The sequence below is a fragment of the Onychostoma macrolepis genome, chromosome 22 (genome assembly GCF_012432095.1).
Source record: "Onychostoma macrolepis isolate SWU-2019 chromosome 22, ASM1243209v1, whole genome shotgun sequence".
NCBI lineage: Eukaryota > Metazoa > Chordata > Actinopteri > Cypriniformes > Cyprinidae > Onychostoma > Onychostoma macrolepis.
In genome coordinates, this window is record NC_081176.1 from 7635018 (window position 1) to 7651969 (window position 16952).

General features: G+C 38.4%; 1 long non-coding RNA gene across 1 annotated transcript; it reads left to right on the forward strand.

The window, feature by feature from the left end:
- The first annotated feature begins 221 nt into the window (after positions 1-221).
- LOC131531162 (uncharacterized) lies at positions 222-8334 on the forward strand. Its single transcript, XR_009268581.1, has 3 exons — positions 222-305; positions 6699-6842; positions 7651-8334. It is a non-coding gene; the product is annotated as an uncharacterized LOC131531162 (long non-coding RNA).
- Positions 8335-16952: the final 8618 nt, after the last annotated feature.

The following is a 16952-nucleotide window of genomic DNA, read 5'->3' on the forward strand; positions in this document are numbered from 1 at the left end:
CGACGCACTGAAGGGGCCGACAGGATTTTTTTTTTTTCAAGGACCATCACGCAGGGACTGCGAGCAGCTAGTGGCCCATTGGTTTGTCTCCTGTATTGACAGCGTAAACCACCCAATCACAATGCGCTATAGACGGAGCCATGAAGTGTTTTGCTCCGCATATATAAAGAACGCTTCACCCCAACTTCTTCCTCGTCTTCTTTTCCCACATTTTCACAGCAGCTTTATCAAGACCAGGCTTGCTCTGCGGTGAGTGACGCGGTGTAAAGAGCCAGGAGGAGGAGGAGAGGGGAGCAGCTGAATCGGTAAAGTGCTTGATAGGGACTCGCAGCGGAGGCAGGCAGGTATCCTGTGTGCGCGCGCGCCATTAGTGCAGAATACGCACACACTTGTTAATAAAACATAAATTCGTCCACCGCGATTTTCATGTCAAGTGTGTTCATAGAGGTTTCCATGGGCCAATGCGATTGAATCTAGATTTAAATTTGAAAAGACACGATATTGTCAGACCTGACATTTTTTTATTATCCAAAACAACTAGATGCAATGATACATATCTACACTACCAGTCAAAATTATTGAACAGTAAGATTTTGAATGTTTTTTTTTTAAAGAATTCTCTTTTGCTCACCAAGCCTGCATTTATTTTATCCAAAATACAGCAAAAGCAGTAATATTGTGAAATATTTTTACTATTTAAAATAACTGCTTTCTATTTGAATATATTTTAAAATGTAATTTATTCCTGTGATTAAATATGTATTTTCAGTGTCACATGATCCTTCAGAAATCATTCTAATATGCTGATTTGCTGCTCAAGAAGTATTTATTATTATTAATGGATTCTTTGATGAATAGAAAGATCCAAAGATCAGCATTTTTCTGAAATAAAAAAGCTTTTGTAACATTAATAAACCATTCAAAAGATTGGAGTCAGTATAAATTTTGTTTTGTTTTTAGGGAAAGAAATTATGGAAATTAATACTTTTATTTAGCAAGGATGCTTTAAATTGATTAAAAGAATGACGATAAAGACATTTATAATGTTACAAAAGATTTATATTTCAGATCAATGCTGTTCTTCTGAACTTTCTATTCATCAAATAAACCTGGAAAAAAAAATTGAAAAATCAAATAAAAAAAATCAACATCGAGGTGCGTAATCACAGTCTGTATACTGTATGTGTCTCCTCTCGACGATTCACCCAGCAGGAGGCGCTGGCTTCACATGTTTTTTTGTTTTGTTTTGTTTTTTTTTTTTGTAGTTGGAGAGGTTGGTTCAGTAAAACGTTAATGAATTGACATTTTTCCTAAGCCTTGCTGCTGTTGCGTGTGTAGTGAACAGATAAATGTAAGTATTGTTGTGTAAATTCATCATAAATTAACTTGTCCAGCGACGACCTCGAACTTTAAGATATCGAGGCATAAAACCTATATGACTTTAATATATTTTATATTTATATCATGTGATGTAACAAACTGTGTGCAACAAACCGGTTTTGCCATTTCTGAGATGTGGCCCATCTGGTTCAGTTGTGGCGGGTAAAACTAAAAATGATCTGGATGAAGACATAATCAAACTTAAATCAAATATCATTTAATTTATTACTAGAGTTCTGAAATTTTACTGGGCTCTTATTGTGCCAACCAGCACTCGGGGTTTTGTTTCCCTTTTTCTTTTATGTTCAAAGTATTTGCTCATTTTCAGATTTTGCTTTGGTTGCTTAAATATCATGTATTAACAGCACAATTTACACACTTTTATGTGTATGTCTTGACTTAATGGAACAACACTAGCACTGTCAGTATTTGTTTTCTGTTTATTTCTTAGAATCTACCTGTATCAGAACCATATTTACAACTAGTCCATTTAAAACGTGTTGCATTGCTTTACCCAGCACTCCCCTAAACCCTCTTTTACCCTCTTTTTTTAATGGAGACCCAGTATGTCATGGTCAGCAGCAGTTCTCCCATCTCCAGCTGAATTTTTAGTCTTTAGTGCTGCAGCAGATGCTCTGTGCTTTTATTTTCTCCATCTCTGACAATCTTTTACTATGCTAAAATAAGTCTAATAGTGCTATTCTTTTAGTAGTCCTAAACCAGAAAAAATTTTGAGTCATACAGTGTCCCACAGAAATGTTCTTTGGTAAAATGGTGCTTGTGGTGAACATGACTTGAAATGTTTTTACTTTTTGTTCTTCAAAATAAATTGCACCCAGTCATGCCTTAAAGGGAACTGTCGTGATCCTGTGTTGGGACCAGACTCGGTTGCAGAATCACATCACCTTGTGCTTCTGAAATTAGGCTATTATCTTTTTCTATATAGCATAGTAATTAGCTATCTCTGTCGTTCGTGGTCACTTGTCAAGCATGAGAAACACAAGTCTTATTTAAATTCCGAATATAGGCCTATTATCTTAGCTTATTTTCTTTCCTATGGGAACATAATTTGCAGAAGCTGAAGTAAAAGACCTGCATGCTGAATACTGTTGGTTTCTGTTGTTGGGCCAATGGTTGATCCTTACAGAATCAGCACAAGCATACAGTTATGAATCCAAACACCATACTTCAGTTCTTTTATGATATCAGTCATTGCAAATTTACACTTCAAACTTTTGACTTTAGTAAATCATCAAATAGCCCTCTCAATCTGTGATGAACCGTGTTTCTGTTTGTTTTTTGTGTGTGTTTGGTGATACAGATGAAATATCAGTGAAAGAGGGAGATTCAGTCACTCTAAACTCTGATCTTACTGAAATAATGGATAATGATGTAATTCAGTGGAGGTTGAATGAATGAATGAATGAATTATGCATTTATATAGCACTTTATTGTGTATTGCTGTACACCCAAAGCGCTTTACAATCATGTGGGGAGTCTCTCCTCAACCACCACCAGTGTGCAGCATCCACTTGGATGATGCGACGGCAGCCACAGGACAATGGCGCCAGAGCGCTCACCACACACCAGCTACAGGTGGAGAGGAGAGTGTCATAGAGCCAATCAAGTGGATGGGGATTATTAGGAGGCCATGATTGATAAGGGCCAGTGGAGAGAATCTGGCCAGGACACCGGGGTTACACCCCTACTCTTTACGATGAGTGTCATGGGATTTTTAATGACCACAGAGAGTCAGGACCTCGGTTTAACGTCTCATCCGAAAGACGGTGCTTTTTGCCAGTATAGTGTCCCCGTCACTATACCGGGGCATTAGGACCCACACAGACCACAGGGTGAGCACCCCCTGCTGGCCTCACTAACACCTCTTCCAACAGCAACCTAGTTTCCCCAGGAGGTCTCCCATCCAGCTACTGACCAGGCTCAGCCCTGCTTAGCTTCAATGGGCAACCAGTCTTGGGCTGCAGGGTGATATGGCTGTGGCTGAGGTTTGGAAATGAAATCACTTTAATAGCTGAAATCAATAAACAGGCCGACAGCATGACTGTATATGATGGTGTTCTTGATGGGAGATTCAGAGACAGACTGAAGCTGGATGATCAAACTGGATCTCTGACCATCACAGACACCACAACTGAAGATACTGGACGTTACAAACCTTGCTTACTCGAGGTATGTGGTTCCAAAAACGCGTCCGGGAGTAAGTTCATTCAACTCAGAGTATGTTCAAGTCAAGTCAAGTCAAGTTGAGCTTTATTGTCATTCTGCTACATGCGGGGGCATACAGTGGAACGAAATGTCGTGCCTCACAGGACCACGGTGCTACATAAATACAGGCATACAACAATGGAGTAAGACAATATAAACCTATACACAACTATCCTACTGATAAATTTTGACTATAAATATAAATATACTATCTATAAAAAAGTACCTATACAAACTAAAAAATACAAACTATACAAACTATACGAATGCTTCAGATAAGTACTGTACATGTGCAAGGAGAAACATTGAGTTCAAGCAGCTGGCTGGGGAACAGTGCAGGATGATTTGTAGTGCATGAGCATGTAAACATACATATATTACTGAGTCTTTTGTGGGATTTGTGTACACACAGCAGTGTGTGTGGAAAGTGACTAGTGCATAGAGGAGGAGAGTGTGCTACTACAGGTGGTTTGTACAGGCCCACTCACCTGTGTGTAGCACACTTTGAATTGCACGTTACATGTTACAGGAGGTAGGGGTTTGTATGGGGGTTCAGAGAGGGCGGGTGATTTGAGTTCAGGGCTCTCACAGCCTGGGGAAAAAGCTGTTGAGCAGTCTGGCAGAGCGGGCTCTGATGCTCCGCACCGTCTTCCTGATGGTAGGAGCTGGAAGAGACTGTGGGGGTGGAGGTGGAGTCCTTCACGATACTATTGGCTTTGCTGGAGCATCGTGTGAGGAAAATATCCAGGATGGAGGAGAGGGGCACCGATGATCCTTGCAGCTGTGTTCACTGTCCACTGGAGGGTCTTGCGGTCTGCTGCAGTACAGTTCCGTACCAGACAGTGATGCAGCTGGTCAGCACACTCTCAATGGTGCCCCTGTAGAAAGTGGTGAGGATGGGTGGAGGGAGACTTGCTCTTTTCAGCCGGGCGGAGAAAGTGTAGGCGCTGTCCTTCTTGGAGAGTGACATGGTGTTGGTGGACCAGGTGAGATCCTCTGTGATGTGCACCCCAGGAATTTAGTGCTGCTGACTCTCCACAGTCGAGCTGTCGATGGTCAGTGGGGGTGATCACCGGAGTTTCTCCTGAAGTCCATCACAACCTCCTTTGTCTTACTCACATTGAGGGACAGGTTGTTAGTGCCACACCATTCAGCCAGCTGTGCCACTTCCTCTCTGTAGTGCGTTTCATCGTTGTTGCTGATGAGGCCTACCACTGTTGTGTCATCAGCGAACTTGATGATGTGGTTGGAGCTGGACTTGGCAGTGCAGTCGTGGGTCAGCAGCGTGAAGAGCAGCGGGCTGAGCACACAGCCTTGTGGGGCACCTGTGTTCAGTGTGGTAGTGCTCGAGGTGTTGTGGCCGACACGGACTGACTGAGGTCTTCCGGTTAGAAAGCTGAAAAAAACCCCTGAAAATAATAAAAGGTCTTTAATGCCTGAGGTGGGAAAGTATGATTTTTTGGAGGTTTGATATGTGCCTAATGATGTGGGGTATTTAGAAGTTGAATCACATGTAGTTGAAAAAACATGTATATTACAAGTTGAAATGTTACCGAATCCCAGGAATGACGCTCCTGTCATTGATCAGAAGGTCTGTTCCTATGTTTTATTGATTTATTTATTTTATTAAGTAGGAGCACTAGTGCTCCTGAAAAGAAATGTAAGCATAGAGTCCTTAAGAATGTAATATTAAAAACAAACTGCAAACGTTTTTGCAAAGTAATATGTGCAAATTCACACACTACATATCTTTAATTTGGCCAGAATTGCAGGTGCTTGTCTAAAAATTCAAGGTTTAGAGAAAATATTAAATAATTTGTTAATAAATGTTATTATAGATTATAAAGTGTTTTATAATTAAATGCACCCAAAAGGTCACCTAAAATTTACAAACACAATTACAGCAGCCAGAAAAAAGCTAAGACTAAAATTTGATGGTCAAGAGCCCAAGTAAAGCAAACCCTGACCGCCACAATGGTGAGGTCAAACTAAATGTTTTCAATAAAACAACTAAACTTCTGTTAATTCTCAAATAATTTTTATAGACATATGACAGAAATAAAGTCAAATTGTAATGTGTGAAGCTGGAAATGCTGTTTGTGGAGTTGTTTAATCAGATCTTGAGAGATTTAATGATGTCTTGTATTTCAGTTGAGTTCATCTAAGGCTGTGGCTGAAGTCAGTTGTAGTTCTTGTTTCTCTTTCATTCAGTGATTCTGCTTGTTAACAGCAGGTGTTATCTATAAGGAGAGTAAATATTTAACTGAACTGTATTATTTTGCACAAGAGAGATCTAATTTAGTTTTGTGGATCACCGTTGTGGTGGAGAGTAGAGCCTGTGCTTCAGTCAATGATGAGCCATAAATTCTGATGTTCTGTTGCTTTATTTAAAGACAGTAACTGTAGAGTTGCTGATACAGTGATGATCTCTTTGTTAAGTGCTTTACTACATGCATGTGCGCTATAGCTGATGATAAACTGCAACAATTTGAGTTAAAGTCATGTTTTTAGTAACTTTACTGTTACAAATTAAGTGTTTGCAGTTTTATATTAAGAAATGTTCCTTCTTAGTAGAATCAAATGAAATAAGTTTACCAAATGTTTACACACCATCATAACAATTTTACAGCATGCAAGAGTTTGCTGTATTTTTACAGTACAATTGTAATTATTGATTTACAGTACTCTTGTAAATTTACAGTCTTACTGGCAACTGTAAATTTTACAGCAATTTTTTACAGTGTATATATATATATATATATATATATATAGTAGGCTATATACATAACTGTATTGTCATAATATATAATACTGTGCGCTATCTGTCACGACCACTGAAGGCTCGTCAGTAGATCGTACATCCTCTGATGGCTCTGAAGTGAACTAACCCTGGAACATAAGCTGCTCTGGAGCAGGTTATCTTCAGAGAGCAGGTTGCTATGATTAACTTACATACCCTGAAAGTAACCTCAGATTTTGGAACCGAAAGCTGAGGTTATCTGCTCACTTATCCTCAAACATACCCGGGTATGTTACATAACCTGCTTTTGGGAATACAACCCTGATCTCAGTTTGATGTTTTTATTCCTCAGACTCTGTCCACTGTTGTGGTTCTACTGAAGCTGTGATCCGATTGGTCCTCTCTGCTCTGGTGGTTGTGGCTACTGTCATTCTTCTGGTTTATGACATCAGATCCAGAAGAGCTCAACAAGATCAAACACATATTCACACATCAGGTACATGATTGATGATGCCATTTCTCACAAACTGTGTTTGCATATATAAATATTTGTGAGATTTATTAATTTATGCCTTTGTATGTTCATCATTTTCAAGAAGTATTGAAATGCAGAATGCTGAACTTTAAAGTTACTTCAAGTGTGTTTTTGTTCTACTAGTGTTACTGCCATAAATACTGATGATTATCTGAGTTTGCACTCTCTCTGTCAGTTCAGAAATTTTTTTTTTCCCAGGCTTTGTTTATATTTCTTTCAGATTCATAAAACAAAGGAATAAAGAGACACACATATCTCTCTTTACTACTGCTGTACATTTTTCATATGTTTTCTTGCCTTTATCAATAAAGTTTTCTCACTCTGAGGTTCAAGAGTCTCTCTGACAGACAATGATAAAGTCTTTATATCTCTGTAGTCTGATTTGTGTCTGTGTTTCATCTCCGGATCAACAACATCATCTAGTGGCTCAATCTGAATCTGCATGTTATCAGGAGTGATTTGCTCAGGATCCGCCAACCCTCGGTGCGTTCCAAACAGGATATAATCGCCCTCCGAAGGGCACTTCGGAGTGAAAACAATCATGGCCACCATATCGAAGTGTCGTTCCAAACCGAAGTGCTCAAAACTAGCCACTTCAAAGGGCCTTTCGGAATGAAGGATTTCGAAGGGTACAACTGATGGACACTTCGGGCCCCCATGATCCTTTGCACAGATTCTTTGCATGATGACGCTGCCTCCATATGGGCACGGGATGATGATGCAGAATGGCATCTATGCTAATATTAGTCTGTTTCTTTCTTATTCCGAGGTCACCGTAGCCACCAGATCAGATGGTCACTGCAGTCACCCGGATCCAGGCCATATCCAGATCAGATGGTGGTTCAGCACCTAGAGATGACTTCTACAGCCTCAGAGACAGATCCCCAGTGAAGACATCGTCACCTAGACGGCCATCAGGCCAGATAAAAATAAACCTACCATTAAAATTGTAGACTGATCATTTCTTTGTCAGTGGGCAAACGTACAAAATAAGCAAGGGATCAAATAATCTTTCCCCACTGTATATATAGGGAGAAGCGTCCGACCCCCCAGTGTTCCCACATCTTCGAATCTGGCCCCCTTTAGGAAAAGGTTGGACACCCCTGACTAAAACTATAAAAACATTTCTGTTAATTAAATTACATCTAAAATAAAACAAAATTAATAAATAAAATATAAATTGGATATTGAACAAAAACTGGAAGTGTTGCCTTGGCAATAAACTGAAATGATTATTTTAAAAAAGCATAAAGAAAGCTTCTTTATATCTTGTATCAGGGAATTCTGACCAGTGTTCTGTTTCATGCACACTGTAACCAATTTTTGTCATTTGAACAGTATTTGACTGTAATATGTGCAGTAAGATACTGTAAAATGTGTATACATGTATTTGAATGTAAACCGCAAAGGATTATGGGAAAATATATGGTCACTACTGTATTTCTTCACTACTGTAAATGTACAATACTGAACTTGCCTGCAAAAAAAACGACCAATGACCAGGGAGATTTATTTTTTTTGACTGTTTGGTGGAAGTGGCTGTAAAAGGACAAAAGAGAAAGGTTGCACTTTCAACAAAACTGTCAGTATATTATTTCTGTGTTATGCAAAACTTAGATATATTAAGATGTTTTCACTTGTTCCCGGCTTAATGTTTTATTTAAAAAAAAATTGTGTGGAACATTGTGAGGTTCATTTTAGCAGGAAAGAAAGAAAGTAAACTTCTGACACACAGTGACCACAAACATGCAAGCTGTCTATCCACCCGTCAGATCAAACCACATGTACTGATGATTGTACTGATAAAACAAAAGGGAAGAGGGTGCATTTTGACTCAGAAGAAAAAAGAAAATAAAAATAAAAAAACAGGTAATCACATTTATTGTGTTATTGTATTGCTACAATTGAATTCATTAGAGAATGACATTGAGAACATAAAGTAACCTGTAGCCTAATTAAATAAAAAAATAAAAATAAAAATAAATTTTGATGAGATATGTTTCTCATTATGAGATTTCTGATTGTAGACTGCAGACTTTGGTATTTTAGTGAATCTTAGTAAAATAACTCTTTTGAAACTCTAGTTTAAGCACATGTGACTTTACCTTGGAGTTTTCTTTTAGAGAAACTGAGCAGTATAGAAGCCTGGATCACTGTTTTAAGTTATGACAGACAGAATACAGAATAACTGTCATATTTTACACTCAACATATTAGTGAACCAATGTCTCCAATAAGAGAAAAGAGCCTCTGAAGTACCGAGCGGCTCCTGCTTTATGAACTGTCGAGAGGAGAAACATTCACAGACTGTGATGATGTGCTTCCACTGTTATTAACATCCTACATCTGTCAAAGTTTATTACCTTCACTATTACCTTGACTAAACACTGCAGTGAGTGTGTTTGTAATACAGCTGCTGAGGTAGTGATGGTAAATTAAACATCTTTCTCTCCTCAGACTGCCGTAATTAAGCCCTTTATATATTTTCCTCTTTAGGAAAGTCATTGAAAAGCTATTATGGGTTTATCTGTGGGTTATTTGAGCAAACAGAAATGCCGTTCATCACTATCGGAGTTCATCCATCTATGATGACTTACATATCTAAGAATCCCAGGAATGGAAACTCATTGAATACACATGTTATATTAAATAAGGTGATAAAGACAATTCTGCCATGACAACTCTCAGAGAGTTTATCATGGTAATATACATGTTAAAGTGCCCCTATTATGGATTTTTGAAAATTACCTTTCACGTGTAACACAGCTCTAAGTGAATGAAAATATCCTGCAAAGTTTTAAATCTGAAAGTGCCTGAAAGTGTTCCAAAAATGAACGGAAGTCATGGGTGAGTAAATTATGACATAAATTTCAATGTTGGGTGAACTAACCCAATGGTATGGCAGTGTAGGCAGGACACATGATCCATTCCCTATTAATATTGTTTTTGTTTGGTTTTATACAGGTATCTGATGTTGATGCAGTCTGGGCACTAGTATCTGTTGGGTTGCTGACTATCATAGATGAAGATGTACTCCAAATCTTCCATCATGTTTAGGGCAGTACTACAAAGAACAGTCTCCAGAATCTACCTTCAGTTGTTTGCATCCAGACTGTCATATGGCACATTTGGATTACCCTAATGCTGTAAAAATAAATAAATTAAAAAATTAAAAAAAAACATTAACAGTTTCATTCAAAGTGTGATGCTTGACCAAAAAAAAAAACTAAAAGTAAAGTGACAATTTGAACCATTGGCAACTTGTGCAGCCACCAGTGCCATACGTACACTCATCCTACTGCTACCTTCACTGTTTACAAGACATACCCCAAGTCAGGTTGTCAAAGTAGTCCCTAACTATTCCTGAATGGAATATTTTTCCAAAAAGCCAGGTCTGTAAGTATCAGACAGTGGCATAAAGCTACTTTTCGACAGGTTGATTGTATACCCAGATAATCTCCCAAAAGAAGTAATTAACACTAAAAGAACAGGAACAGAACTTCAGAGTTCTTCAAATACAACAAGGGCTTCACTCCCCCCAACTTCAAGACCCATGATGATACATTTATGACATCTTATACATATAGCAAGGGGCTCTATTGCAATAGCAAAAAGGGCAGATGAAAGGGGACAGCCCTGTTGTACCGAGCGGTGCAAAGGGAACTTAGATGACCTATCTGCGTTCGTTAAAATTAAAACACACTGGCCTAGCATATATTAATTTAACCCATGATATAAATAACCCAAACTTCTGTAATGATCCAAACATGTAATGCCACTCAACCTGATCAAAAGCCTTCTGTGCATCCAAGGACAGAATCGCCGCCTTGTTAGCTTTCGTGTGATTAGCGTATATTGTATTGAGGCGGCGACGTACATTAAAAAAACAGAATCTGTCAGGGATAAATCCGGTCTGGTCAGGGTGAATGATGGAGGATAGATGTTTGTTAAGCCAAATAGTCGAAGTTTTAGTGACAACTTTCCTGTCAAAATTCTGAAGCATGATTGGCCTATAACTAGCCGGGTCAGTTTAATATTTATTTTTCTTTAAGATGAGGGATATATTGGCTTCATACAATGTAGTAGGCAGAACATTATCTTTCTTGGAATTGATTATCATTCTAAGACGAAGCGGGGCAAGAATATGACAGAATTTAGTAAAAAATTCTGAACTGAATCCATCTGGCCCCGCCTCCTTTCCAGTTGGAAATGACTTGACGGCGGAGACTATATCCTCCAAAGCGAAGTCCGAATTCAACTCAGCCCTGGCTGCGTTGTTAAGTTTGAGTGTTTCAAGAGAGTCCAAAAAAAACCCATTAGATCAGAATGAGTGGCTTCATTGCTGGAAGTGTACAGTTCACTATAAAATTCTTTAAAGCAAGCATTAATATCTTTGGGGTTGGTTACAGGGTGCCATCCTTGGACATAATGCTGTGGATTGACCTAGAGGCTAGAGCCCCTTTAAAGTCCAGGTACAAGTCAAGGTAAAAACTTTATACTTTTGTACTCTGTTGGACACTGAAAATCCATTGGAGCTCTTCATTTTGGGCTATCAGTATGGGAAACACATAGATCTAGTTTATGTTAAACTGTTTGTAAGCTTTATATTCTAATCACTGAATACATGCAGACACACTTTTGACAGAGCGCCAGTGTCCTTGCGTAATTCAGCCACTCTTCTGCTATTAGTTTTCATACAGGCTCAGATTTAAAATCTTCTTGATATTAATGTTTATTGACTGAGCTGATCTCAGTTTAATGTTTTTATTCCTCAGACTCTGTCCACTGTTGTGGTTCTACTGAAGCTGTGATCTGATTGGTCCTCTCTGCTCTGGTGGTGTGGCTACTGTCATTCTTCTGGTTTATGACATCAGATCCAGAAGAGCTCAACAAGATCAAACACATATTCACACGAGTTACATAATTGATAATGTCATTTCTTTTTGCGTTATAAATGTATATGACATTTAATTTATGGCTTTATGTCTTTTTCAAAAAGTATTGAAATCTAAAGCGTAACTCTGTTCCTTATAAGTTTTTCAAGGTTTTTGTTTTTTTGTTTTTGTTGTTTTGTCATAATGACTACTTGAGTTTGCACTCTCTCTTTCAATATCAGATAGGGCCTTTTTTGAAAATCCCGTTTGAAAGGCTTTGTTTATATTTCCCTCAGATACATAAAACAAATGAATAAAGAGACACACTGACCTCTCTTTACTACTGCTGTCCATTTATCATCTGTATTTGCTTGCCTTATCAATAAGATTTTCTCACTCTGAGGTTAACAGGAAATTTTAATTTTAAGGGTGAATTATAGAGCTGTGATAGTGTGTTAAATGTATGCTAGGTTAGAAATTGGTCTTTAATCGCAATGTAAACTGACAGAGTGTGTCTAGATATTATTAACTGGCCAGAATTTTGAGACTGTAATGAAGGAATATAATGCGATAGGAGCTCGCTCAAGTCCCGAGGAGCTGAACCACTCAGGGCTTTATCAATAATCTAGCCTTGATCTCATGAATGCAGGAATGAACTTTTCTGTATTTGACATTGACAGAATTTGTCGTAATTTAGACATGATTTTAAGATGGAAAAATGTGGTTTTACAAATGCATAGTATGTCAAGAAAGATTGCTATCGAAGAGCATCTCTGATAGCACGACTACACTTTAGCAGCAAATCTACACATCTCAGTTTCTCCAGAAGAAAAGACCAAAGAAAATGCACATTTCAACTAGAGTTTGAAACAAGTTATTTTGCTCAGATTCACCAAAATACCAAAGTCAATCAGAAACCAGAGATCTCATTATGAACTCAAATATTTCTTATCAAATTTCAAATCTCACAGCGAGCCAAATGTTAATTTCTCTGAATTAAGAGTTATATTTACAGGTTGCTCTGTTTATATTAACATTCACTTATGAATTCAGTTGTAGCAACACAAGCCAAAATTATAAATATGATTCACTGGTTTTCATGATGTTAAAGGGGAAGAACATGTGAGTGGAAACTAACTGAGGTTTGGGGAGGATCCAACCAGATAAATATCACAGTTCAGTCGTGAGTGTTTTCAGACATTTTAAGCGTCACTATCGTGGGCTTTTCAGTGAACCGATGAAGAAAATGTTTCTCAAATTAGTTTTGTTCTGTTTGTGGCGTCTGGTTGGTGAGTTTGAAATGTGTTTTTATGGCTTTAGTTGTCTCTGTTCTGGTACCATGTAGTAAATTACTGTTAAATTAGTCAGAGAGGATTAACATCATTGTGTCATGTGTCATTCTCACATGGAAATAATTAAACTGTGGCTAACTACTCTAACTCTAATCTAATGCAACTATTTCTCCTTTCATTCAATATTTTTGTCTTTGCTGCTATTATATTTTTCCTTTTTTTACTCAAAATATTCACAGTTTATTCGCTATAGTTTCAAAAATGGTAATAAAATATGACAAGAACTCAAGAGTTAAACTGTGTCAGAACAAATTAATCTTGATAATGTCAGATAACTTGGAAGAAAGGTATGTAATTAAACATGGTCAGGTCAAAGTGTCAAATCAAAGTTTTGGTCCCAAATTTTGATCAGTTTTACTGGTAATCCACTTTATGAAGAATTGTTGGGTATAATATGTCAGTTTACTTTATTTTGCTATCCTCACTAACATAAATTAACTGTAGTGTCCTGCACCCACTAGTTAAAAATATAAAAATAAAAAATATATCTGGAGTCTGAATAATTTTTGGTTTGACTTTATGATGATATTATTAAGTTTATAAAAGAAAGTAAAATGTGTAATAGACTATATAGTACTGTTGGGGGTTTGGTTTGTTTTGTTTATTTATTCATTTATTTGTGGCCTTTTCTTCTCTTTCCCCTTATCCTTTGTATATGCATATACCTTGATCAACACTCAGTCCAGTCAGTGGCGGTACTGCAAATATAAGCTAGTTTGCCAACCGCCAATAGAACACCAAAGAAGAAGAAGAAGAATATATATACAGTGAGGAAAATAAGTATTTGAACACCCTGCTATTTTGCAAGTTCTCCCACTTAGAAATCATGGAGGGGTCTGAAATTGTCATCGTAGGTGCATGTCCACTGTGAGAGACATAATCTAAAAAAAAAATCCAGAAATCACAATGTATGATTTTTTAACTATTTATTTGTATGATACAGCTGCAAATAAGTTTCAAAATAAATTTGAACATCTGTCTATCAGCTAGAATTCTGACCCTCAAAGACCTGTTAGTCTGCCTTTAAAATGTCCACCTCCACTCCATTTATTATCCTAAATTAGATGCAACAGTTTGAGGTCGTTAGCTGCATAAAGACCAACTACTAACATGGCCAAGACCAAAGAGCTGTCCAAAGACCCTAGAGACAAAATTGTACACCTCCACAAGGCTGGAAAGGGCTACGGGGAAATTGCCAAGCAGCTTGGTGAAAAAAGGTCCACTGTTGGAGCAATCATTAGAAAATGGAAGAAGCTAAACATGACTGTCAATCTCCCTCGGACTGGGGCTCCATGCAAGATCTCACCTCGTGGGGTCTCAATGATCCTAAGAAAGGTGAGAAATCAGCCCAGAACTACACGGGAGGAGCTGGTCAATGACCTGAAAAGAGCTGGGACCACCGTTTCCAAGGTTACTGTTGGTAATACACTAAGACGTCATGGTTTGAAATCATGCATGGCACGGAAGGTTCCCCTGCTTAAACCAGCACATGTCCAGGCCCGACTTAAGTTTGCCAATGACCATTTGGATGATCCAGAGGAGTCATGGGAGAAAGTCATGTGGTCAGATGAGACCAAAATAGAACTTTTGGTCATAATTCCACTAACGTGTTTGGAGGAAGAAGAATGATGAGTACCATCCCAAGAACACCATCCCTACTGTGAAGCATGGGGTGGTAGCATCATGCTTTGGGGTGTTTTTCTGCACATGGGACAGGGCGACTGCACTGTATTAAGGAGAGGATGACCGGGGCCATGTATTGCGAGATTTTGGGAACAACCTCCTTCCCTCAGTTAGAGCATTGAAGATGGGTCGAGGCTGGGTCTTCCAACATGACAATGACCAAGCACACAGCCAGGATAACCAAGGAGTGGCTCTGTAAGAAGCATATCAAGGTTCTGGCGTGGCCTAGCCAGTCTCCAGACCTAAACCCAATAGAGAATCTTTGGAGGGAGCTCAAACTCCGTGTTTCTCAGCGACAGGCCAGAAACCTGACTGATCTAGAGAAGATCTGTGTGGAGGAGTGGGCCAAAATCCTCCTGCAGTGTGTGCAAACCTGGTGAAAAACTACAGGAAACGTTTGACCTCTGTAATTGCAAACAAAGGCTACTGTACCAAATATTAACATTGATTTTCTTAGGTGTTCAAATACTTATTTGCAGATTCAAATACTTATTAGTCAAAAAATCATACATTGTGATTTCTGGATTTTTTTTTTAGATTATGTCTCTCACAGTGGACATGCACCTACGATGACAATTTCAGACCCCTCCATGATTTCTAAGTGGGAGAACTTGCAAAATAGCAGGGTGTTCAAATACTTATTTTCCTCACTGTGTATATATATATATATATATATATACACACACACACACATGTATACAGTGCCTTGCGAAAGTAACCATACCCCTTAATTTTTTCACGTTTTGTTATGTTGTAGCCTTATTTTAAACTGCTTTAAATTACTTTTTTTTTTCTCCACAACTACACTCCATACACCATACTGACAAAGCAAAAACAGAATTGTCACAACTTCAAAAAAACAAACAAAAATGAAATAAGTACATTGCATAAGTATTCACTAAATATTTAGCTGAAGCACCTTTACAGTCTCAATACTTTTTTTGTTTGTTTGATGTGACAAGCTTTGCTCATCAGCATTTGGCAATTATCTGCCATCCTTCTCCTCATCTCTTCTCCTCTCAAGCTCTGTCAGGTTGGATGGGGGCAGATGCACATTTTCAGGTTTCTCCAGAAATATTTGATTGGGTTCAAGCCCAGGCTGTGGCCGTGCTACTCAAAGACATTCACAGAGTTGTGTATAAGCCACTCTTGCTGTGTGCTTAGGATCATGGTCCTGTTGGAAGGTGATCCTTCTGTCCAGTCTGAGGTTCTGAATGCTCTGAACTAGGTTTTCATTAAGGCTACCTCTATATTTTGCTGCAGTGAGCGTTTCTTCTACTCTGATGAGTCCCTCAGTCCCTGCTGCTGAAATACAGCCCCACAGCATGAGGCTGCTACTAGCACACTTTACTTTTGGGATGGTACTCTGCAGGTGTTGACCAGAGCTGGTGTCCTTCCAACATGATGTTTAGAATTGAGGTTCATCAGACCAAAGAATCTTGTTTCTCAAAGTCTGAGGGTCCTTTAGGTGCTTTTTGCAAATTCCAAGTTTCATGAGTTCGCACTTACAGATAATAAACAGAGTAAAGTGTTATGTGTATTAGGCGTGCTGTCCGAGGAGAGCATCCGAGCTCTGAATTTTTGCCTGAACCCAAAGTACCCCCCTACAGGTTAGGACAGGAATAGATGTAAATACGGAGTAGGGGTGGTGGAGGGATGCTGGAAAACTCTCAATGAACAGAGGTAAGTCTGCTGTGTATATATATATATATATATATATATACACACCCCCTTATCTTGTTAACTGGGTTGATTACTGATTGTGCTCCTCACATGTTAATTTGGGATAATTATCTGAACGTGTTCCTCCCGAACTTTGTTAATAAAACATTTTCATGTGTCTTCACTGAGGAGAGGACTGAGTTTGGCCACACCGCCATAAAGCCCAGATCGGTGGAGTGTTGCAGTCAGGGATGACTCTAGGATTTTCATTTTAGGGGGGCTCAGCCCCCAATGAGGGTATAATAGTAAAAAATAAATATTTACAAAAAAAATTGACTGAAAATTTGTACTAAAAAATTGTAGAACCGTTCTACATAAATTCAATTCAAACAATAAAAAATATATTTTTTTAAATTAATACAAAACACACACACACACACAGTTTCAATCTCTGTCAATCACTCTGATATGCAATTAAAATGAGTGCACTGACTGAGTGCT